A 26794-nucleotide genomic window follows, 5' to 3' on the forward strand; every position below is an offset into this window, starting at 1 on the left:
GGAAGGAAGGAAGGAAGGAAGGAAGGAAGGAAGGAAGGAAGGAAGGACGGCTTTATAGGCACAGATGTAGATGGGGGTATATGGGTGTGAGGATTTGTGGACTTTACCTTCTAAATTGAACATCAAGAAATTAAAATGAATGAATTTAAATTTTCTAAACTTACTTGCTTATACGAATCACCAGAAACTATGTGTTAAATGTACTGATTTCCAGACCTCTGTGCTGAAAATTCTGATCTGAAAGAAGAGTGGAAATCTGTATTGTTAACAAGTAATCACCTCCTGGTGATCCTTGTTATCAGGCAGGTTTAGGAAATACTGAACTAACTGATTCACATTGCTCTGTTCATAATATTTCATTTGCTTAATTAAGATCTTTTTACAATAGACATTTCCAGTGGTCCTTTCTTCAGTCCCAAACCCTATTACCCTACATTTTTTCCCTCTAGGAGTCTTATCTCCTCCCTTATACAATGCTGATGCAGCCATATCTGCCTGAATCTATAGACCATTTCCACCCAAGTTGTCATCATTGATAACTCTTCCATCAGAGTCCTCATGGTTCGGGTAATACATAATCAGGTCAAAACCTTTGAAAGCTTGGAGAAAGGAAATAGTTTCATCAGGAAAAACTGAGAAAACAAAAACAAAAACAAAAATTTGAGGAAGTGAAAACATCTGAGGCCTGAAATCAGGGAATATGCCAAAGAAACAACACCCCAAATCTCTTGTTTACACTTCCTCCAGATGCACTTAGAAATTATTTGTAATTTCTACTTCAAAAAACGTTATTTTCTGCTTTGACCAAAGTTTTCAAGTTTCATAGATGATATTCATGTATTTTTATCCTAACCGGCTGAGTATGTGAATGTGTTAATTCCACTATACCACATGAAAAAATTTACCTACTCATTCATTTTTCATTCATTCAACAATTTGCTAAATACCTACTCCATGGCAGTGTGCTATTGAACTAGTATAGTGTACAGACACTAACAAGAGATAATCTCTGTCCTTAAATAAATTATAGTTAATTGGAAAAATAGACACATAAGCAAATAACTATACATTATGCTCCAATGTGACTATTACCTTAAGATTTGTATATAAGATGTTATGAGAACATAGAAAAGCATATCATGGTTATGCAGAAGGGTGACCTTTAGGGAGGAGATGACAATTTTTTGCAGTTATCTATTGCTAAGGTAATTTTTAATTGCATATATGAATATAATAACATTATTAAGGAGAACATTTTGTCAACACTTTGCACATTGACAGTTTTCCTTTTTCCATGTTTCCATTCAGCCTTTGTCCATAAGTATGTGTATATATACATGTGTGTTAGAAAGCTTAAATCATAACATCTGTAATTATGTTTCAAAAGCTTGCATACATTTGGCTATTTGAAAACCGAAATATGGTTTCCTGTAAAAATAAAATTATTAAAGGTTGTTAGATTTCCCCAAACAGCCTGTTTTATACACAACACTCTATTGCCATACTATTGTAGTTGTACACTGAGACAGTAACTGTATTGTAATTAGAAAAATATATTGGGTTTCTAATAAATTTCTCTAGTAAGAAGGAAAACAATAAAATGATTTGAAAAGATTTTTTTTTATGTATTCCAGATGTTCTTCCTTGAGGTATGAATTAGTAGCTATAGCTTGGTAAAGGAAGGTTGTCAACCAGATGCTAGTGGATGGGTAGTTCTCTTTCCCTTTGATAGAATTCTAGTTAGGGGATGTGGACCTCCAAACTTTAGAGCTAGTGGCAGACAGTGGCATGCACAGCTCATTTTCTAATTTGGAGAGGAAGGTTGTCTTTGGAATGGGGGACAGATGAGCATATATGGATCTAGGTCATCCTCTGGCTGACTGGGAAATCATCATCCTGAAAATGTACAGCATATATACAGCAGAGTGGGAAGAGAAAAAGAAAAGCAAGTGATCAGGTTCACACTCCAGATGGTTGGCTGTTTGTCTGGGAATTCAACACCCAGAACAGGAAAAAGTAAGGTGACTGACTGCCAGAAGTCGTCCATACACTGGAACTGGGCCTTGGACCCTGGAATCTATGGATGTTGGGAAACAGGAACCCTAATAGCAAATTGGCTAAACAAAAATCATCATTGCTGTGGTTCCTTCTAGACATCTGAAGAACATCTTGCATCAAGGCCTCATTTCAGTGAGTTAAGCGTATCTTAAGAAACTTGAGTCGTGCTATGTAATAGTTGCAAATTAATGTTTCCAATTCAGGGTGCATCTATAGATATGTACTATGAGCTCAATTTTTTTAAAACTAGAAGCAGATGACCTCTGGAACACTTTATTTTTTATTATTTTATTTTATTTTTCCATAAGTTATTGGGGTACAGTGGATATTTAGTTACATGAGTAAGTTCTTTAGTGGTGATTTGTGAGATTTTGGTGCACCCATTACCCGAGCAGTAAACACTGCACCATATTTTATCCCTCGCCTGCCTCCCACTCTTCCCCTCAAGTCCCCAAAGTCCATTGTATCATTCTTATGTCTTTGCATCCTCATAGCTTAGCTCCCACATATCAGTGAGAACATATAATGTTTGATTTTCCATTCTTGAGTTACTTCACTTAGAATAATAGTCTCTAATCTCACCCAGGTCACTGCAAATGCTGTTAATTCATTCCTTTTTATGGTTGAGTAGTATTCCATTATATATATATATACCACAGTTTCTTTTTCCACTCATTGACTGATGGGTATTTGGGTTGGTTCCACGATTTTGCAATTGTGAATTGTACTGCCATAAACATGTGCGTGCAAGTATCTTTTTTGAATAATGACTTATTTTCCTCTGGGTAGAGACCCAGTAGTGGGATTGCTGGATCAAATGGTAGTTCTACTTTTAGTTCTCAAATTTTATTTAAGAACTTACATTTATTCATGAGGAATTTCCACACTGTTTTCCATAATGGTTGTACTAGTTTACATTCCCACCAGCAGTGTAGAAGTGTTCCCTGATCACTGCATCCACACCAACATCTACTGTTTTTTTATTTTTTGATGATGGCCATTCTTGCAGGAGTAAGGTGCTATTGTAGGTGTAAGGTGCTATCGCATTGTGGTTTTGATTTGCATTTCCCTGATCATTAGTGATGTTGAGCATGTTTTCATATGTTTCTGGGCCATTTGTATTTCTTCTTTGGAGAATTATCTGTTCATGTCCTTAGCCCATTTTTTGATAGGGTTGTTTGTTTGTTTTTTCTTGCTGATTTGTTTGACTGTTGTAATTTCTGGATATTAGTCCTTTGTCAGAGGTATAGATTGTGATGATTTTCTCCCACTCTGTGGGTTGTCTGTTTAATCTGCTGATTGCTCCTTTTGCAGTGCAAAAGCTCTTTACTTTAATTAGGTCCCAGCTATTTATCTTTGCTTTTATTGTATTTGCTTTTAGGTTCTTGGTCATGAAATCTGTGCCTAAGCCAATGTCTAGAAGGGTTTTTCCAATGTTATATTCTAGAATTTTTATAGTTTTAGGTCTTAGGTTTAAGTTCTTAATCCATCTCAAGTTGAGTTTTGTATAAGGTGAGAGATGAGGATCCAGTTTCATTCTTCTACCTGTGGCTAGCCAATTATCCCAGCACCATTTGTTGAAAAGGGTGTCCTTTCCCCACTTCATGTTTTTGTTTGCTTTGTCAAAGATCAGTTGGTTGTAAGTATTTGCGTTTATTTCTGGGTTCTCTATTCTGTTCCATTGGTCTATGTGCCTATTTTTATACCAATGCCACACTGTTTTGGTGACTATGGCTTTATAGTATAGTTTGAGATTAGGTAGTGTGATGCCTTCAGGTTTGTTCTTTTCACTTAGTCTTCCTTTGGCTATGCGGGCTTTTTTTTTTTTTTTTTTTGGTTCCATATGAATTTTAGAACTCTTTTTTTCTAACTCTGAAGAATAATGGTGGTATTTTGATGGATATTGCATTGAATTTGTAGATTGATTTTGGCACTATGGTCATTTTCACAATATTGATTCTACCCATCCATGAGCATGGGATGTGTTTCCATTTGTTGATGTTGTCTATGATTTCTTTCAGCAGTGTTTTGTATATTCCTTGTAGAGGTCTTTCAACTCCTTTGTTAGGTATATTCATGAGTATTTATTTTTGGCAGTTATTGTAAAAGGGGTTGAGTTTTTTATTTGATTCCCCACTTGGTAGCTGTTGGTGTATAGAAGAGCTACTGATTTGTGTACATTAATCTTTTATCTGGAAACTTTGGTGAATTATTTTATCAGTTCTAGGAGCTTTCTGGAGGAGTCCTTAGGGTTTTCAAGGTAAACGATCATATCATCAGCAAACAAAGACAGTTTGACTTCCTTTTTACCATTTGGATGCCCTTTATTTCTTTCTCTTGTTTGATTGTTCTGGCTGGGACTTCCAGTACTATGTTGAAGAGTAGTAGTGAGAGTGAGCATCCTTTTCTTGTTCCAGGTCTCAGAGGAGATGCTTTCAACTTTTCCCCATTCAGCATTATGTTGGTTTGTCATAGACAGCTTTTATTACATTAGGATATATCCCATGTATGCCGATTTTGTTGATCGGCATACATGGGACATATTTTAATGTAATATTCTTGGCTGATAATTGTTTTGTTTGAGGAGGCTGAAGATAGGGTCCCAATCCCTTCTAGCTTGTAGAGTTTCTGCTGAGAAATATGCTGTTAATCTGATAGGTTTTCCTTTATAGGTTACCTAGTGCTTCTGTTTCATAGCTCCTAAGATTCTTTCCTTCGTCTTAACTTTGGATAACCTGATGAAAATGTGCCTAGGTGAAGATCTTTTTGTGATGAATTTCCCAGGTGTTCTTTGTCCTTCCTGTATTTACAGGTCTAGGTCTCTAGCAAGGCTGGGGAAGTTTTCCTCGATTATTCCCCCAAATATGTTTTTCAACCTTTTAGCACTGTGTTCTTCCTCAGGAACACTGATTATTCTTAGGTTTGGTCATTTAACATAATGCCAGACTTCTTAGAGGCTTTGTTCATATTTTCTTATTCTTTTTTCTTTCTCTTTGTTGGGTTGGGTTAATTTGAAGACCTTGTCTTCAAGCTTTGAAATTCTTTCTTTCTACTTGTTCAATTGTACTGCTGAGACTTTCCAGAGCATTTTGCATTTCTGAAGTTGTATCCAAATTTTCCTGAAGTTTTCATTGTTTTTTTATTTAAGCTGTCTATTTCCTTGAATATTTCTCCCTTCACTTCTTGTATCATTTTTTGGATTTCCTTGCACTGGACTTTGCCTTTCTCTGGTCTCTTCCTGAGTAGCTTAATAACTAGCCTCCTGGGTTCTTTTTCAAGTAAATCAGGGATTTCTTCTTTGTTTGGATCCATTGTTGGTGAATTAGTGTGATTTCTGAGGGGTGTTGACAAGCCTTGTTTTATCATATTACCAGGGTTGGTTTTCTGGTTCCTTCTCATTTGGGTAGGCTCTGTCAGAGGGAAGGTCTAGGGCTGAAGGCTATTGTTCAGATTTTTTTGTCCCACAGGGTGCTCCCTTGATGTAGTACTCTCCCACTTTTTCTGTGGATGTGGCTTCCTGTGAACCGAACTGCAATGATTGTTGTCTGTCTTCTGGGTCTAACCACCCAGCGAGTCTACCCAGCTCTGGGCTGGTACTGAAGGTTGTCTGCACAGAGTCCTGTGATGTGAACTATATGTGGGTCTCTCAGCCATATCCATGTCTGTTTTGGTGGAGGTGGTGGAGGGTGCAATGGACTCTGTAAGGGTCTTTATGAACTCAATTTTCTGAGCTATACATGTGCAAATAAACTTCATTGAAGACCAATGCTTTATGATAATTACATTAAAAGGCACCTTTTTATTCTACCTGTTTCCTCCTATACTAGTTTAACCATGAATCAAAAGAAAAAAAAAGTGAGCATATATAATATATAATGTATTTGGCTAGAGCATGGAGTAAGTGAAAACTAATGGTGGAAAGTTAGGTTGGGATCATCATATTGTGGATGGAAAAATGATTTAGTGGAGAAGTTTATAAATTTGGCAGGCAATAAAAGGTATTTTCAAATTAGACTCATAAAATTATAATACTAAGTCACGATTATGGTACAAAATTCAAATTGTACATTCTTATTAATCCTTCCAAAAGTTTTCTATGCAATCACGGTTTTTTGAACAGAGGCTTGGGGTGTTCAGAATTGGTACCTCAGGAAGGTTGCTTTAAAGATTATATGAAGGCTGAATTCCAATGGAAAAGAAAGGATGGCAATTAAAGTCAGAGATCTTGCAGTACAATCATTGACAGGACTTGGTGACTGATGAGTGGGAAGTGCCAGAGAGATGATCAGAGTCAGGATGTAAGTCTATGTGAGTGGGAGGAGGATGCTGTCATTGGCTGAAATATGGAACCCAGGAAGAGGGAAGTTTATAGATTTGTTTTGGAGTTGTGGTGAGTTTGGGGTTACTGGCATTTGGAAATATACACAAGGCCAACATGGAGCTCAGAAAGAGGCTGATGATAGAGGTGCAGGTTTGCAGTTCATTCACTTGGAGATCACAGTTGAAGTATCTGGGATAGGTGAGATAACTGAGTTGCATAGTGTTAGAATAGACTAGTTCCCAGAAAACAATTAAGAAATTGAGTGGAAGAAGAGGAGTCAGTGAAAGTGACAGGAATGATCAGAAGTGTGAGAGAAGAACCATGTCATTGTATCGTCTCAGAAACCAGTAACAGAAAATTTCAAGGAAAGTTTATCAAACAGCACAGAAATGGCAAGGTCACTGGGTTTGGTAACAAAGGAGTCACTGGGAAGCACTGAACAATTTCAGTGGAGCAGTGAGCTAGAAGCCAGATGGGCTGGAAAGAACATTACAAGTGCAGATTTCAAGGGGGTTTGAATAGAAGATAGATAGATTTATTTATTCATTCACTTATTCACTCATGCATTTATTTATCCAATAGGTAAATTAAATAAATAAAGTCTCTGCATAAGGCAATTTGCTAGACATTGGGGATAGGTGCCAGCCCTCATGGAACTTACATTCTAGTGGGGACAAAAAATGAGTTAACAGAAAATTAAGGAATTGTGTTGTGATAACTACAATTAAGAAAGTAATTATGTAAATGAGCAAGCAGGCACAGGGATAGAGGTGGAGGGGGAAATTTCTGTAGACAGGATGATCAAGGAAAAGTTAGGAAAGGAGATTTATTTTACCTTAATAGGAAAGAAAGAGCCTATTTGTAGGCAAGAAAGAAAAGACAAAGTAGAAGAAGAAACAAAAGCTGGAAGACAGGCGCAATACTTACGGAGTGAAGCACAGGAGAAATGGGAACCTGTTGGATCCTGGCCACGGGGGTTGCAGTGGACCTTGGAGAGGTTCATGGACATTTCTTCCTTGAAACGAGATTGAAGAAAGAGAGGAGGCATACAGACCTTTCTCTGGAAAAGAAGTAGAGAAAAGAGATAGAAGGGTACCATTTGAGGAGGAGTTCATCTCAGTAAGGTAGACCATGAGATCATTCACCAAGCCAGAGATTGTCCTTTGGTCTGGTGACATCTTTGAGTGACTGCTGCAGGCCAGGAGCTGTGCTAGGCACCAAGCGTGCAAAGTCAAGTAACACAGAAACCCATTTTCAAGGAGTACATAATGGCTTTAAAGAAGAGAGATTTGAAAACAAATTATTACAACTAAGTACAATAAGTGCTCTAATAGAAATATCCACTGGGTGGACTGGAGTACAGAGGAAGGAGTGATCAGTACTACCTAAGGAGGAGGGAGAGAAGGCGGCTCAGAAGAGGTTTCTTGTAACTTGTGTACTGGATCACAAAGATTTCAAGTATGTAAAGAGTAACCTGGGTGGGAACACTCTGGCTAGAGGGAGCACCATGTCCAGAGGTAGCCAGTAGCACAGTGGGTTAGAGGAAGGGCCAGTTTAAACCGCTAGTGTGTAAGGTTCAAGGAGAGAATGGGGTAGGAGAAGGTGGTGGCATGCCTGGGCAAAAAAAAAAAAAAAAAAAAAAAAATGGAGAAGTAAGTGAGGGCCAGGCTACTGTTTTCTGTATAAGGAGGCTGGATTTTCCTTCTACAGGAATGGAAGTCACTGATGAGTTTAAAACAAAGATTTCACATCTGAGGCCATGTGGAGGAAGAATTGGAAGAATTCCTGATGAGAAGCAAGAAAAGCAATGACAGTTTGAGTTTGGGAAACAACTATTGGATAGAGAAAAGGAAACTGAAAAGAGAGGGCCTTAATAGATACAATTAATGAGATTTGGCTTCCGTCTGAATATAAGGATGAGGAAGGAGGAGTCCAGAGAACTACCGGGTTCCTGGCATGGGGAAATCAAGGATGGAGTGCCCATCCCTAAGATAGAAAACAAATGTAGAGGGGGAACTGGATGGGGGCTTAGGATAAAAAAGTTTGAAATTTAAAAGTGGTTAAGAGGAATGAAATAAACAATCAATCAAAAGTGGTTATCAAATGGTACGAGGGTCAAGTTGAAGTTAGCCACATGAGTCAGTAGTAACATCACCAGGAGGTGACCTAAGCTTCCCAGCAGAGCTTAGGAGTGAAGCTGAGAAAACAGGTTCATCTTTCCTCTAGAGCAAAGTGTGGGAATGTGAGAGTGGTAGAAGGCCAAGAAGAAAGAGAACTATCAGGCACCAATGACGGTGCAGTTCAATGTGACTAATCTTGAGCTCTGTGCCAGGATAGATGAGGGGCTGGAGGAAAGCGTAGTAAAGAGTCCCGGGACAGTGAAGGGAACAGAAGGTGTTTCTGAGGTCAAACAGAAGTTTAGTGGGAGACATAGGGATAAGTGGCTATGGTCAGGGTAGAGAATTTCAACATGTAGGATGCCAGAGGTAGAGCACTTTCAGTTGACTTTGAGTTCTAAGAAGTGGCTGTGCTCCAAGGGGGCTACTTGCACTGATATGGCTCGGTTGGTGTCTGAAGTTAGATTTGAGAATTTGATCAGAGAGGACAGTAAGCATGGATGAGGAAGTCACTGTGACTCATGGCAGGGGAGGGTAGAGGGCACCCTCTGAGGAAGATGGAGATGCATCCTGAAAGCCCTTCCTGTGGTCTATGAGGATGGGTGCCATCTGCCTCCTGCCAGCCTCTCTTCCTGCGGCCCTGGCCCAGCCTCCCCACTCCAGCCCAGCAGGTCTTCTTTCAGTTCCTTGAATGCCCTGGACTTTATTTCACCCCAGGGCCCTCACAAATGCAATTTCCTCTTCTCAGAATTTCTAACACCCTTCAGCTTCTGCTCTACCTTCTTCCACTCCAATCAGATCTCATTTTGAATATCACTTCCCCAAGAAGACTTTTCCCAAATCCTCGGGCCTTAAGTCTATGTTAGAACCCTCTGTCAAACTTCCCCCTATTACCTAGTACTTCTTGGCATTTACCACAATTGTAACTCAGTATTTTGTAATGATTTGCTTATGGCCAATCTCAGTGGATAAGCTTTTTGAGGGCAGACACCCTGCCTGCCTTGTCTATCAATACAACTCAGTCCCTAATGGAGGACCCACTGACGCATTTTTACCTACCCTTGGTCTGTGAGGATTAGAAGTGGCACGATGCAATGTATGCAGTATTTTTTGAACTAATATTCCAGAAATACATTTAAAACATTAAATTTATTTTAATATTTAAAATAAATTTAAAATATTAGATTAAATGTGTAAGTAAATGTGAAAGTAAATCGTTCGGTGGATGGTGAAACAGTTAATCTCCCAAATTAAGACTCTACAGCATATAAATATATAGGCTGCTGCTATATATTTTTCTGTGTGGGTGAACTTAGAAAGAGAACTATCAGGCACCAGTGACGGTGCAGCTCAATGTGACTGAGCTTGAGCTCTGTGCCAGGATAGATGAGGGGCTGGAGGAAAGCCTAGTAAAGAGTTCCAGGACAGTGAGGGAAACAGAAGGTGTTTCTGAGGTCGAACAGAAGTTCAGTGGGAGACGTAGTCTCTCCCGGAGTACTTCGCTGCCAGATCAATCTTCTTTAAACACCATTTTTATCACAGGACTCATGCTTAAAATTTTCAGAGGCTCCATTTCCCTTCCCTACTGCAACTGAAGTCCCTCCACATACTTGCAGTGGCCTCTAGAATGTGTCTGGGCCCCGGCTCGCTTCTGCTCATGGAAGCCTAGTTCTTTCATGCTTCCATTAACCTGTCGGCCTCATTTTCCCACCTCCATGACTTGGCCCACATTGCCTCCCTTTCTTGGAAGGCCCTCACCTTTCTCCAGAACACATTGGGCATTGTCCCTGTCATTTAAGACCGGTCTCAACTATCAGTTTCTCCATGGAGCTTCAGCCTCTGGCCCTTTCTTACCTATTGTTTTAGGCTCCTTTGAATTCCTATAGCCCCAGAGAACCACAACATAGCTCTCAATGTATACTGTCCTGGGTTGTTCAGTATAGATTCTTGGGAGTTATACATGTCTCATAGTAGATAATAAGCTCCTCATCAAACCAAGGGGAACCTAAACAACATAGATCACACTTGTCTTCCCCTAGACTATGATGCTAGTCAGGTTATCTGTTTACTGAATATCCAAACACCTTGAGAAATCATTTTGCCTTAAGAATTTCTTTTCAAATTCAATAGATTTTATCTCTATTTATTTATTTTATTTTAATTAATTTACTTTTTTTGAGGCAGAGTCTCGCTCTTTCTCCCAGGCTGCAGTGCAGTCACGTGATCTCGGCTCACTGCAACCTCTGCCTCCCGGGTTCAAGCAATTCTCCTGCCTCAGTTTCCCCAGTAGCTAGGATTACAGGCACCCACCACCATGCCTGGCTAATTTTTATATTTTTAGTAGAGATGGGGTTTTGCCATGTTGGACAGGCTGGTCTCGAACTCCTGACCTCAAGTGATCCACCCGCCTCTGCCTCCCCAAATGCTGGGATTACAGATGTGAGCCACCAGGCCCGGTTGAAATTTAATGTATTTTGGAAAATATATTTTAGCATTGCTTTTCTTGTTTTTCCCCCTAGTCTCCTGAGAGTATATAGTTAATGGGTTATGTTTGGATGAATTACACACAATCCCTTTCTAGAATACAAAATCAACATTTACTGCCATAAGGATCTGTCCCAAGTCAGTTATTTAAGGGCATATGATATTACAAGTGAGGCTGGACTGGGGATAGGAATTCCTGGTATTCTGTGTATTTTTATAATTGACTGCAGTGACTCTCATAACATATGAAGACATTATTACAAAGTATGTTTAAGGCAATTCAGGACTTTTTTTGTGTGACTCTTATTTAAATAACTATTTCCAGTGATTTTCTTGGCTGTGTATCCCACAGAAATTAGGCAAGCTCAGTCTTTGAATCGCTGAAGGCATATTTCTTATAAAACGAAAACAGTTTTCATTAAAAAAAAACCCACCTCAACGTATTAAATCCGTAAAAAAGAAAACAGAAAGGAAATCTACATAACAAATGCTAGTTAGTTATGTATGTGTGGTTAAGGGCTCACTATCATTATATTCATAAAAATATTAATTATGTGCAGGGCTAGAATCCAAGACATATCTATAACTCCTTAGGAATTAATGTAGAGGTTCATAGTCACTAATCAGCTGAAAAAAAGTCCTTGGAAAATTTAGAGAATGTGAGATTATTTTGCTTAACCAAGAGACATGACACTGGATGGTGGTCAAAGCTTACGAACACAGTTTGTATATGAAGATCGGCAGTTCATATGTCATTCTTTATCCTTTGAGAAAAGGTAACATAACATTTCTAGGTTCAGTGTCCCTTTTGCAAGTAAAACAACAACAACAACAACAAAAAACGTGGTGGAGGCAATTCTGGAATATCCAGGAAATCTGATCTCACAAATGAGGAAGCTCCCAAATATGGGCATAGAGTGAGACCAATTTTCCAGTGCAAATCCTCTGAGGCATATGTAGTTGGGAATACCCTTATTGAAAATTCCTTTTCCAAATCCAGTTTTAGAAGATCTGTTTAATTACTAGATAAAATAGAAAAAAAATTCTAAAACTCTTTTAGTTTACCGATGGGAAAAAACAACAGTCATGATGTGGGGAATCACCCAAAGTTTTCTATAGACTCATAGGATCCAAGTAATCAGAGGCACTAATTTCAGGAGCCCTGGTTCAAGTGACATTTCCTTCTGATCCATAACGGGCACCTTCTGTTTCATATTGTCTGTGCATAGTTCACATATGAGGCCAGGGTCATCACCCACACAGAAGAAAAGACAAAAATATGTGTGCCACCCCGACCCGCTTCTGAAAATGAATCTACATCAAAATGCAGGGTACAGTCTGAACTTGTACAGTATGCTGTGTGACTAGACCAGAGCTCCAGCTTGAGAGGTTAGTAAATGTGAAATACGAAGGCAAAATCTGTTATTTCCATTTGCACATGAATCATATCTGCTATCTGTCATAACCTAGTGACACAAAAGTATTGCAAATCCCCAGAGCCCCATTTGCTCCCTGGAAGGAAACCCCTGATCCCACCGTCCCCAAGTCTGGCCCAGCTAATTTTATCCAGAGGACTAGAGAGCCTGGGCTAAAGACTCTCAGCCTGGAGACTAAGAACAAGGATGCAGCAGCCAGATTGTACTGCCACTTAAAGAAAGCATGACTTTGGGCGTGTTACTTACCCTCTCTTGGTCTCAGTTGCCTTATCTATTAAATTGGGTTAATAGTAGTGCTTACTTTACAAAGTGATCATGGGAGTAAACTAGATCTACATATTTTCTTCTTAGAAAACACTAGATCATTGCCAAGCAGAGGATATTAATAAATGCTATATAACTGTCAGCTGTATTCATTGTTCTGATTACTTTAATGCCAACCGTGTCCTTGTGTCTTGCCAACAGTCCTCCTGAGGGTTTCTGCTGCCTGCCCTATAAAGGCATCTTCATAAGAACTCTGTGCTGACCTCACCTGCACTTTATAGAACTGAACTTAGTTCTGAATTCCTCAAAGAATTTTCCTTAAAATTGTATGATTGTTGACAACTGCAGTGTAGCGATCAGCGAATTCTCTCTCAGTTCATCTTTGAGTGGGTTGACTCTGAGGTCCAGCCAGGTTCTGAGGGACTCTTGTCCTCACAGCCTGTTTCAGTCAGTGATGCTAAGATTGTAGGTCTAACCTTGCAATTCATCTCTGTCAGGCATCACAAACGCTTTCCCTGCATTAACTAATTTCTTTTCCTTGTCACAATCATCCTGTTTTTAGCCTCACTTTGGACATGAGGAAATTAAGGTACTAAGACATTAAAAACTTTGCCGTGTCATCCTGCTGGAAGTGACAAAGGCTGTCACAGGCAAACCTGACCCCACATTCTAGATGAGGTGCTCCCTCATCTAGTCACCTGCCTGTCACCTGTTATAGTTGGTGTTGGTTTCACAAAATCTCAGAACCTGGGCTATCCTCTTTGGGAAGCTCTTCAACCCTTTGGGATCAAGGCCACTGAATTTTCTAGACTGGGGTCAGGGAACTATGGACCGTGAATTAACTTTTTTACATTTTCAATGGTTGAAAAAACTTAAAAAATACTTTGTGCCATGTGAAAATTATGTGAAACTCAATTTTCAGTGTCCACAAATAAAGTTCTCTTGGAACACAGCCACACTCATTTTATCCATGTATTATCTATAACTGCCTTCAAACTTCAATGGCAGAGGTGAAGAGATGTGACAGAGACCATATGACCCTCAAAGCTGGAAGTATTTACTATCTGGCCAACCCTGCTGTAGATTCTTGCTACCCCGCATGTGGTGCAGATACTACCAGCAGCAGCAGCAGCTGGGACTTCATAAGCAAAGTAGTACCTCTAAGGATTACTGGGAGGAATAGAGATATTGACTATACTGAACTCATCACAGTACCAGCCACATAGCAAGCAAATAAATGGAAACTAAATGGTAGCTCATAAAATTGTGGACCCTGGACATTTGGGACGCGTGACTTCCTTGGTAAGAAGTTCCATGGAAAGTGAGGAAACTGGAGAAACATTTTCATTATATTTGATCAAAAGTGAAGACCAATAATGTGTAAAGCTGTCATCGAATAAGTAAGGAGCTTCCTGCCTACTCCTCATCCTCCTAATTTTCCCCAACTATGCCCTGCACCCAGCCACTGCACATGCCACCTGCAGCTTCAGCCCCACCCGAGGCTCTGCAATAACCATGTCCTTAGTCATTGCTCAGGTGAGTCGGCATCAAGTCAACCCCACTCAGAGACCTGCTTTCACCACATGCCCTACATTCTGAAACTGGGTGTCTGCCCTATGCCTCATTTATTCACTCGACAAACACTTAATTGCTTCCCATGTGCCAAGCAGAGGGCCTCCTCTTGGAAATAATATAGCAATAAGCAAAACAGACACAGTTCCTAGAAACAAGTCTTCCCCTTACGCCCCAGTAGTCAGTTTTTTTGTCCAAGTGTCTGCCTTCCTAAAACCCGAAATATTCCACTTCCTCCAAGAATAAGTTCCAGGTTTACTCTCCCAGTTCTTGTAGGAATGAGGTCCTTTGACATCTAGTCCAGCCACCATCTCCTGCCAGCTCTGTAACTATGCTTGTCTCCACATACTTCTGTTCCCAGCCTCCAGGCCTTTTCCCCCATTCAACCATCGATGTGATTCTGACCTTCCAAATACCTTTCCCACCCACCCAGTTCTGCTTCCCATGCCTTAGGCCCTCCATTCCTACTTGTAGCATCCTCTCTGACAGAGCATCCCCTTGGGTACTTTAGTGACAAACCCTCACTCTTTACACGACAGATCTCACCAGCCTGTGTGGGAACAATCCCATGCTGATTGTGTCGATGGAAACTATAAAAGGAATCCTGGCTTTGTTCATTCACCTTTTTTGATCATGGGGTAGTCCTTATGTTTGGTGACTCATATTGAAATGCCTTGAGTGTTCTCTTCCCTGGGCAATCAATTTCCCCTGATTCATTGGCCACATGCTTTTCCCTTGGGGAATAAGTAATTTGCTGGCCATTTTTCCTACTTGCTGATGTGTTTCTCAGAGGTTGAATAGGTTACCTGGGAAAAGCCAAATGGAAGTGTGACATAAGTAAGTTTTCTGCCAAATGAAGGCATTAAAAAATTAAGACAATTAAACAGATTACTCCTTGGATATTGATAGGATGGCATTTTCTGTTCACATAAAAAAGAAAACCTTATCCTCCTGCAAATGCAGCTGAAAAGATAGTTGAATTTCCTAGGATATTCAGACTGATTTTCAAGATAGACCAGGAACTATAGCCCTCAGTCATGGTGCAATTTTATTAACAAAAACAAGGTATACACTAATAATACCTAGCATGACAATACTTCTGTTCCAGATGAAGGAGCATGCTCTGACATGCAGTCAAGTCATATTTCAATTTATTTTACAGTTGGTTTTATTTAGCTTCTTCAAAATCAGTTAAATTAAGCATTGTGGTTAATAGCAGAGACTTTGAAGACAAGCAAATTTCCAGCTGCAGTTTTACCAGTTTCTAGAGCTGTGACGTTAACCCTCAGTTATTTTGTCTGTACCATGGGATAATGATACCTACTTCAGAAAATTAAATATGATAAAGCAAATAAAACAGTTAGCTCAATACCTACTATACAGTGAGTATGCCATAAGGTGTATTACATATACGGATATGGGGTGCTGTGTGTCAGGAGACAATAAATCCAGACTCTCCATGTGACTGACAACTGAGCAATCTTATCAACCCCCCCCCCCGTTACCCTATGGAGAGAGATCCTCTACCTTCAAAACAAAAATAAAGTAGCTTTGAAAGCTATAATGTATCTTTAATATTTTCTTCATCCTCTCCAGAGTTGTCAAGAGAGATGTGAAACGTGACTCTTATACAGTCACCTCTTTCTGGGTCCTGATACTTCCCTTGATCAGCAAGGCAGCCATAACCTGAATGGCTCCTGTCCAAGGATGGCCACAGTTACCCCTGGTGGGACTTCTGGTTATCTCAATTCACCTTTCACGGAGGTGAGCTGGACATAGTGAGTGCGACCTAAGTAGAAAAAGAGTTCCTATTTCAAGGGTAGAGCCAAGTGTGAGTCACATCCATGGAAATTTGAGATTATTGAAAGACCGATTTATCTTATTAGATTAGTCACACATAGTCCAGGATATGGCGATAAGTGTGCATTTGTCATGCTTTAATTTTTTAAGTGTGTGTTATGACCAGGCACTGACTATTATCTTCACTTAATCTTTATAATAACTCTTTGCAGGAAGTACCATTATTATCCCCTCTTGACATCTATACATAGAAACTTCAAAATACTACTGAGGGACACAAAAAGTTAAATAGAAAGGCATATCATAATCTTCAGTAAAAAGGTCCAATATCATAAATACGTAAAGTCATCCTAAATTAATTCATAAGTTTAATGCACTACCCCTCACAAAATAGTAATTAATTTTGTTGGGAGTTGGGGGAAGACTAGATTAATGGATACTAAAGTTCATATGAAAAAACAAGTAACATTAGCCAGGAAAATTCTAGAAAAAAGTTAGAAGATATTCTATTAGATAGTAAAGCATGTTACAAAATTCCAATTTAAACAATACTTTCTTTGCCTAAGAACAGATAAAAAAATTAATGGAACAGACTAGAAAGCCAATACATCAAAATATACACAGAAGGGTTGGGCGCAGTGGCTCACACCTGTAATCCCAGCACTTTGGGAGGCTGAGGCAGGAGGATCACTTGAGGTCAGGAGTTCACGACCAACCTGACAACATGGCAAAACCCTGTCTCTACTAAAAATACAAAAATTAGCAAGCTGTGGTGGCAGGCACCTGTAGTACCAGCTACTTGGGAGGCCGAGGCAAAAGAATCATTTGAACGCGAGAAGCAGAGAGGTTGCAGTCAGCCCAGATCGCACCACTGCACGTCAGCCTAGGTGACAGAGTGAGACTCTGTCTCAAAAACAAACAAACAAACAAAACACACACAGAAATTTAGTATATGCTAAATTCAGTTGGCAATGAATGTATTATTTAGTAAATGGTATTGTAACAACTGGGTGGCCATCTGGAGAAATAAAATAAAATTAGGTCTCTACTTACAGCTTAAAATAAAATAAATTCCAGATGGAACAAATATTTAAATATGAAAAACAAAGCCGTAATTTTTTTTAATTGGCAGACTTTATTTATTTATTTTTTAATTTCAGAGTGGGAAAGATCTTTCTAAATATGACTTTAAAAACCCAGAAGGCATAAAACAACTTTTGAAAAACTCTGCTTGGTTGGTCCTTTGGAAAGACATGCAAGATAAAAAATAAAATGAAATAAAACTCTGCTTGGAAAACTATCCCATATACAAAGTTAAAAGACAAACTTTGCATATACAAATAAAAATACATGTATATTTGCAATTCGTACAACAGACTAAGGATTAATCCCTATACATAAAGAGTTCTTAAACTTTGGTAAGAAGGCCAATACCCAAGGAAAAATGCATAAAAGACTTGAGCAGTTACAGAAAGGGAAATAAAAATAGTTATTTAAGGCTGGGCATAGTAGTGCATTCCTGTAATCCCAGCACTTTGGGAGGCCCAGGTGGGAAGATTTCTTGAGGCCAGAAGTTCAAGACCAGCTTGGTCAACATAGCAAGACCCCGTCTCTACGAAAAAAATTTAAAAAGTTAGTCGAGCATGGTGGCACACACCTGTACTCCCAGTCGCTCTAGAGGCTGAGGCAGGAGGATTGTTTGAGTCCAGGAGTTCAAGGCTGCAGTGAGCTGTGATCATGCCACTGCACTCCAGCCTGGATGAAATAGCGAGACCACATTTGAAAAAAAGAAAAAGTTATGACCCACCACACTGCAGCATTGGCTCCTGTAGAAAGAGACTGGAAACTGCCTAAATGTCCATCGATAGTTAAATAATGGTACAGTCATATCATGGAATGCTGTGCAGCCATTAAAAACAAAATAATGTAGATTGCTTGTGTTGATATGGACATCTCCAAGATCTTTTCAGTTAAAAACTATGTAAGCCTGAGAAAAGAACCTTCCAGAAGTTGAGAAACTTGCCTAAAATAACACTGCTATAAGGAGGGTAGTTGGCACTAGAACTCAGCTCTGTCTCAGTGCAGACCCCTGCTTATATCGGGATCTGGGCACTGCCGTCGTTATACTGTGGGAAAGTCACATTGCTGGCAAGATGGGGAGGGTCACTGGATGCCCTGTTTTTGTGACTCCGTGGATCCATTGTTTCTTTGGGCAGTTTTTCAAGGAGTAGGGGACAGAGCATGGGATGAAGTATTGACTATAAGACTGACCTATTGAACAATTGTTTCTTGAGCACTTTATTAATGCTTTTCCCTTAACATGTGTCGGAGACATCCAGGACAAGCAGGGAAGTAGAGTGTCCTTGATCCTCTTAGGATCACTGGAGCCAATTTGAAGCTGAGGGATCTAGCATTGGTGATATGGTTTGGCTCTGTCCCCACCCAAATCTCAACTTGAATTGTAGCTCCCATAATTCTCACATTTCGCGGGAGGGACCCGGTGGGAGATAACCGAATCATGGGGGCTGTTCCCCTGTACTGTTGTCATGGTAGTGAAGAAGTCTCGTGAGATCTGACGATTTTATAAGGGGTTTCCTCTTTCCCTTGGCTTTCATTCTCTTTTTGCTGGCTGCGATGTAAGACATCCCTTTGCTCTTCCTTCATCTTCCACCAGATTGTGAGACCTCCCCAGTCATGTGGAACTGTGAGTTAGTGAAACCTTTTCCTTTATAAACTACCCAGTCTTGGGTACGTCTTTATTAGCAGCATGAGAACAGATTAATGCAATTGGGAAACATGAAAGTTTGTTCCCTCTGTCCTCTGCTCCTTGGAAAACATTTTGTACCTTGAAGAAAGCTAGATATTTATGGCAAAACCTTTTCCATTCTGAAGGGAAAAGCACTCAGCAAACTGAGCATTGACAGTAGTTGAAGGGCATGTGGCAACATCCCAAGTCAGTTCACAAAAGGAAATAAAGGCACAGTTCTTATCTAGTTAAAACAGCTTGGGGAAAGAAAATGGGCAAGGGTTATTACCTAACTTGGCATTTGGCCCAGAAAAGAAAGGTTGGCAATTCTTTTCTTACAAAAACTGTCAGGAAACCTCAAATTATAATCCTTGCTTTAGAGTTACAGGGAATTTTTCTTTCCTGAATCCCAGGGTACTTGACATATATGAATTATTTGGCCGTTGGAATGCTTCCTTAAAAAGCAATTACTGCATTAATTTTTGTATAGGTGGGGAAGTTAAATAAGATTAAGGTTTGGAGAAATTACAAAACAATGTAAAGGCCCAACCTCTGGCATCTTTTCGGAAACTCCTGACTTTAAGTGATAGTCCACTTAGCCTCCCAAAGTACTGGGATTACAGGCATGAGTCCGGCTCCCGGTAAATCTCTGTCATCTTTTTGTCTTTTCTTTTTTTTTTTTTTTGGAGTCGGAATTTCAATCTTATTGCCCAGGCTGGAGTGCAATGGCGCCATCTCAGCTCACTGCAACCTCCACCTCTCTGGTTCAAGTGATTCTCCTGCCTCAGCCTCCCTAGTAGCTGGGATTACAGGTGCACGCCACCATGCCCAGCTAATTTTTGTATTTTTAGAGATAGGGTTTCACTACGTTGGCCAGGCTGACCTCAGGCAATCCAACCACCTCAGCCTCCCAAAAAGCTGGGATTACAGGAATGAGCCCCTTGCCCGGCCAAATCTCTGGTTATCTTTTCTAACCTCTAAATTTGCCTTCCCTTGGTTTAGTGTTTACTGCTCTTATGAAGTGAGAGAAACCCCACTTGGCAAAAGCACATTGGAATTTCCTAGAGAGGCTCTGGGTTTTTTTTTTTTCTTTTTTTAAGTTGTTGTTTGTTTGTTTTTACTTTCATCTATTTTAAAGTTTCCATGGTAGCATGGTAGAATGTGGTCTATTGAGCAGTCAGAAAGCCTGGGTTTGATTTCTGGTCTGCACTAACCTGCTATGTGTTCCTGTCATTCCGATGTACCTCACTGGGGCCCAGTTTCTTCATGAGGAGAAACTCAATGAGGAAATTTGTGTTAAATCAGATTAATTATCAAGAATTACAGTATTATATAAAGCCAGTGGAAGCAAGACTGTTTTGGTTGAATTTGAAAAGGAACCATGGAGGCACATCCTTTCTTGCCCTTCCATCTGCATGCCTTGAGAATAACCTTCATATCCTCTCCAAGGAACTCTAGGATTTCTATGTAGAAAGTAGCTTGAAAATCATCAGTCTTGATGGTTTCTAAGATCTCAAACTTTACCATTCAATAGTTCTATACCTGTAAAAATAAGTAAATGTGTAAAGGAATTCTTGAACTCCCTTGCAAAATACCCTTTACCCCCAAGATATGGAAAACAACCAAAAAATACCTTGTTGTAGCTTTTAGTTTTATTAATTCCAAGCAAACCTTAGAATAAAAAGACTTCTCCTGTCAATAAAGTGAGCAAATAACAACTAACATTTATTGAGTGCTTACTATGTGCCAGTCACTGTTCTAAGCACATCACATGTATTAACTTATTTAATCCTCCTAATAACCCTAAGTCCTATTATTATCTCCAGTTTTTCAAATTCAAAACCAAAGCAGAGAAGCAAGTAACTTACCCAAGGTTGTTTAAGTAGTAAGTGGCAGAAGAAGCTTTGAACCCAGCAGTGTGATTCAGACCCTATACCCAGATTCCTATGTTAAATGTTATCCACTGTAATATCAAATCATATACAATTTTCTTGATGGAATCATAGAAAGATAAAATAGTGGAATTGGAATGACTTAAGGACCAATGAATCCAGATCCTTCATTTTATAAATGAACAAAATGAGGCCAATTTAAGAAGGGAAAAAAATAATCTCTTAATCTCTTGGCTCAGCAGAAAGTTCCACCGTTTTTTCTAAAGTTTCTCAAAATGATTTCTATAAGACTTTGTACCTTAAAGACATAAAAACAAACAAACAAACAAACAAAAAAAACAGTTATTGGCCAGGCACATTGGCTCGTGCCTATAATTCCAGCACTTCAGGAGGCCGAGGAAAGAGGATTTCTTGAGGCCAGGAGCTCAAGATCAGCTTGAGCAACAAAGCAAGACCCCAACTCTGTAATAAATTACAAATTAGCTGAGTATGGTGGTGCAAGCCTGCAGTCCCAGCTACTTGGGAGGCTGAAACAGAAGGGTCCGTGAAGGCTACAGTGAGCCCTGATCACACCACCATACTCCAGCCTGGGTGACAGAGTGAGACCTTGTCTGTAAAAATAAATAATAAACATTTTAAGAATTTGAAAATTAAAAAAAAAAAACAGGTATCAACTCAGACAAACAGAAGCTTTAAGGCTTAGAGTAAATGATCATTAGTTTAGAAAGTTATTAATGTTTTGTTGTGGTGAATTTTTTATTTGAATTATCCAATTTAGCACTAGAAAGGCACTTTGAAAACAGCAGCATCCAGAGTTCTGCATTGTTCGCTCAGTTATCACAAAGTAAACAGCTGTAGCAAGGGAATAAGACGTAGCAGACTGTGCAATTCTGAACAATTATAGTTAAAATGCCTAAGGCCAAGAATTTTTCAGCCACCCAAGAAGTACAATAATTTTCTCAAAGTTCAAAGCCAGGGATGTATGTATGAATTAAGTTATTTCATAAAAAAAATGTTTTTCAAAAATCTCAAATCCCATACTTGCTCAAGTTAGGATGTTTGACACCATTGAGAACCAACCAAACAATGACTGTTTGGTTCAACCAGAGAACCTAAGAACCAACCATGAAAGCGTCAAGAATCAAGGCATTTCTTACAGGTTTATTTCACACCTGAATTGTAACAAGTTGAGTGCTCCCAGGGGTACTTCTTAAGATACCATAAAAGTAACTTATTTCAAGAGAAAATTACATTTCGTTGTAGAGATGAAGCATAATGCTTCTCTAGTTGTTTTCTGTAGAGAGCTGCACATATCTCAAGATAGATTTGGTAGATTTATTTCAAGTATGAAAAATTCAGCAACCTCTCCCCAACGCTCACCTCCTCCCTGCAAAGCATATACTAAAAATATGGCACCTGCAACATTTTCTCCTAATTTTCTAAATGCTCTCTAATTAAAACTAGAAATCAACAAGGCTAAATTCTAGGGATTTTATGAGAGCAGAACCAATTAAGAAAAATAAGAACATTTTTCCCATTAACATAAAACAAAAGATTGACACTTTTGCATGTAAGTTCATTTACAAATAAATTTTTAAAAATTAAAGTGCATGAAAAAACATTTTAAAACTTCTAGACATTAATATGGGAAAACAGCCAACTTACTGTAATCAAAAGAATAATAAATTTTCTAAACAAAAATAAAATTCTGAACCCCCAAACCACTGAATGGACCCCTACTCTCAGCCAAGGGGATTTCAAAGAAACCTAAAAAACTAGTTCAGGCCATGATGGGAAGGGAGGGTCAGACATGCTTCCTTATACTCTCTTCTCTGGAATTCAGGCACGACTGACCAGCATTAACATTAAAACAGAGATCTTAAGACTGACAAAACAGACATTTTGTAGCAATAAGATAGCAATATGACAGGAAGCCCTGAAAGAAATAGAAGTATTTTACTTCAAAATATATTTATTTGATACATTTTGAAATGACCTGGCAAAGCTGTCTCTTGTGAGGAAACTCTCCATTCAGTAGATAATTCTCTCTCCTTTCCAGGTCTTTTCCTGATCCAGGAGAGATTGAACTAAGAGTCTGGTACCTTTTAAGGTCTGATAGGAGATATTTACCACCTATTACTCTTTCTGAAGCCTCCTACCTGAAGACTTCATTTTCACAACAAGAACCTTGGTCTCCACAACCACCTGCTTATCTTAACCCTAGGCATTTCTGTCTTAATTCTTTAGAAAGAAACTTAACTTTTTCAACCAACTGCCAATCAGAAAACCTTTGAATTCAACTATCACCTATAAGCCCAACACCCTCCTTGAAGTTGTCCCACCTTTCTAGACCAAACCAATGTATACGTCATATACATTGATTGATGTCTACCTATAAATTCTGTCCCCCTAAACTGTGTAAAATCAAGCTATAACCCAAATGCCTTGTTTGTATATATGTTCTCAGGACCTCCTGAGGCTATGTCATGGGTCATGGTCCTCACATTTGGCTCAGAATAAATCTCTTTAAATATTTTATAAGAGATTGGCTTTTTTTTTTTTTTTTTTTTTTTTTGTCAACAGCATATAAACATCCATATTAAACATACCTGGCAGAGGGTCAGTGCATCTCTCCCTTGCTGATGATTATTCATGCAAACATGAAAGGGGAAAATAACTGGTCTAGTCTTTCTCAGGAATACACACTCTTTTTAGAGTCAGACTATTTTCTTCTTCAACGAGTTAAGTTTTATTAGAGACACGTAGTAGTATATTTGGAAACTTAAAATGTAATAGCAGTACCTCTTCTTTTCTGATCTTCTGTTTATTCCCTTACCTACCTAAAAAGATAAATCACTAGGATTAACCCAACACTTAGGTTCAGTAAACTGCATTAACATGTTTGGACTCTTAAAATACTGTATTTCCTCAATTTTATGACATACTATTTTTTAACATTTTAGTATTTCTCATATAGTGATTAGTTTAAATTTTTACATAAAAAGCCTCAAATGCCAGAGAGTGAAGAGAGTTGGTTCTCATTGCCTGTGCATTTGCAAGCTTAAAAATGTCCAAAGGAAAGGTATCTTTTCATTCATCCACCCAATCGTTTCATTCATCTAACAAACTGTTATTCACTGAATGCCTGTTTTGTACCACGTACATTTCTGGGCACAGGGAGTACAGAGTACAATGATAGGCAAGCATCAATGACAGACTCTCCAAGAGTCTCATTCTAGTAGGGAAAGGTAGATGATAAACAATTAAACCAATAAATAAAGAATTTTCAATTGTGATAAACGCTTCAAAGAAAACATGACAGAAAGATCAGGAAGTGGGGTAAGTCAGGGAGGTTTCTCTGATTAAATAACATGTAAGCAGAAAGCTGAGTGCTGAGCAGTTGAGAGGGCAGTCCCTGTAGAGAAAAGAGTAAGTGCAGGGCCCTGAGGCAAGCTGGCCTGAGCTCAGCAAAGTCAGGGAACACGGAGACTCACCCTGTTGACTCATTTACATGGCTAGCTGGACAAGAAGTTACATTTAACTTAAATTTGGATTTCTATCTCTTGAACAAAATATCTTTCAAAAGATACATTATGATGCTGGACTAAAGCTAAAAGAGAAAAATGCAGAACTAAAGTCCATTGTTTCTAGTAAAGCAATGGCCTGTTTGGTCCCTATATAGAGATAAAGCTGTTTAAATGTGTCATGGAAGAATAGACCCACTCTCATAATGAAAGGCTTAGAGGGAGCCAAATTCCTTTCCAAAGCTGTTATTGAACAGAGCATCTTAAAGGACTATCTCTGTTTCCAGCAGACCTTCAAGAGAAGTTTAAAGGAATATGTAATGTTATAGTCAATTCTAAATTACTAAAAAAGGCCAGAAGAGGCAAATTACTGCAAACAGCCTATCTGAGCACTGCAGTACACAATTGTCAAAGATCAAAATCAGCTCAGAGGAATCACAAAACTCCAAGAAGCCTTCGAATCAAACATGAATGGTGACAGTGAAGAAGAAAAACAAATGTCATCGCATCAATAAACATAGGCTAAGTGAGTAAAGGAAGAAATGTGTGCACATTTCATACAATGAGGTTGTCCCCCTCCCAATCTGTTATTAAATCCATAGTGTGTCTTACAAACATGGACTCTAAGAATCATAGAAATACCACAGCTCCTTCTCCAGCCTGCTAAAGTGCTTGGAATTTCCACCGTTAAACTCTAGGAAGTTCTGTAAGAACATTTTTTTCAAGAAATATAACACAGTAACACATCGCAATCTGTTTGAAAAATGAGCATGATTTATCTTACCAGCCAGTCCCAGAAAACAGGTCTCTGAAAGAATGGAAGCCTTTAAAATTTCTTTTTTATGGAGATGGCTCACAGCCAAAGGAGCAGGATTATAGAGACCCCAAACTAGATTGAAGGGATTGAGGGACAAATGAAGAGAAAGGGGAATGTCAAGGCAAATTTTCACAATGGCTTGCCCTATTCCAAGTAGCAGGAACTAATTTATCTCAGAAACACATGGCTTATTGCTAAAACTAACACTGCATTCTAGCTAGTTCCTAATAACACCCATTTCTGGGCTTTCTGTCATCCTATTTGGTCATTAATAGCAGCCTTCGCAGAAACAGAAACGAAACTAAGAATTGAATATTTATATTTATGATGTAAAATAAAAATTACTTTGCCAAGTGTTTCAGGCAAGTGTTGACAGGAAATAAAACAGAATTCACAGGGACAGTGGATTTTCTGACAAGTTTGAGATGTCAGCATCCCATGCTTTCAAGCAAAGTGGAACAGAAGGAACTGTACTTGTCATTACACCAACTGCCTCCCTCCCAGTGGAGAGTCTTTGTTCCTGGTACTATGACTCATTGGGGTCACTAAGGACATCAGTTGTCCCTCCGCCATGGTGGGTCTTGGGTTTCTCCATTTGGTCCAGATAACACCTGTAAAGGATCTGAGGTCCCTAGATAAGAAGCAACATCCAGTAGAATTTGGCATTCGTAAGATGATGAAATCTATGACATCATTATCCCACTTCTCACGCTTATAATCCACAGAGAGCTTCTCTTTATTCTCAGAACTAGCCTTTGTAGTGATCTTGAATGTGCAAACATCACTCTTCAGTAATGTTTGAAGCAGAATTTGAAAATCTGAACCACGATTCAAAGCTATCCTGTAATAACTAAGCTGCCATAGTTACCTAAGGGTGCTTCCCAATATGTTTTCTATGAATCTGCCTTTCCAATAGAGCACAGTGCAGGGAAAAGGGGAGGGGGCAATTGTATAAAAGACACAAAAGGTCCAATTTTAGTTTGGCCCATGACTACCATGCCCTGGAATTCTGTACACTCTCAGAAAGAGAGTGTCACTGATTATTAAAAATATATAATTTCTTCTTCTTTTTCTTTTAATTTTTAGAGACATGGGTCTTACTGTGTTGTCCAGGATAGACTCAAACTCCTGGACTCAAAGGACCCTTTCCTCTCAGCCTCCCGAGTAGCTGGGACTGCAGGTGCATGCTAATTAAGAATCAACAACCAGGGTCTTACGTCTGTAATCCCAGCACTTTGGGAGGCTGAGGCGGGCAGATCACGAGGTCAGGAGATTGAGACCATCCTGGCTAACACGGTGAAACTCCGTCTCTACTAAAATACAAAAAATTAGCCAGGCGTGGTGGCAGACGCCTGTAGTTTCAGCTACGAGGGAGACTGAGGCAGGAGAATGGCGTGAACCCAGGAGGCGGAGCTTGCAGTGAGCCAAGATCGTGCCACTGCACTCCAGCCTGGGCGACAGAGCAAGACTCCGTCTCAAAAAAAAAAAAAAAAAAAAAAATCAACAACCAATAAACTGTTGCTGATTCTTGATTAAGAAAGGCTCATGAACTATGTTTGAGCTCAGCAGGGTCGCCTCTCACTTGTCACAGGTGGTGCTCTCTTTCATCAGGTTCTTCCTGCTCCCCCCATCTTGGCAAGCACATCTTTTTTACTGCATGGTATAGGGATACAGGCTGCAAGCACAGTCTCACAGAAACCGTTTAATTCCAAGAGGTCATGTGTGCTCATTTTACACAGTTTATGACCCATAAACCCCGCATT

The 26794-nt window shown here is 39.3% G+C and overlaps 1 long non-coding RNA gene across 1 annotated transcript in view; it reads right to left on the reverse strand.

The window, feature by feature from the left end:
* The window catches only part of LOC116418792, a 39979-nt gene that overhangs the window by 9126 nt on the left and 4059 nt on the right, over positions 1–26794 (reverse strand). The window contains exons 2-3 of the long non-coding RNA XR_004228939.1: positions 7307–7439; positions 165–237 (exon numbers count right to left, since the gene is read on the reverse strand). This is a non-coding gene — a long non-coding RNA (uncharacterized LOC116418792). The remainder of the gene's footprint in view (positions 1–164; positions 238–7306; positions 7440–26794) is intronic.

Source organism: Piliocolobus tephrosceles, chromosome 5 (genome assembly GCF_002776525.5).
Source record: "Piliocolobus tephrosceles isolate RC106 chromosome 5, ASM277652v3, whole genome shotgun sequence".
In the NCBI taxonomy this organism is placed as follows: Eukaryota; Metazoa; Chordata; class Mammalia; order Primates; family Cercopithecidae; genus Piliocolobus; species Piliocolobus tephrosceles.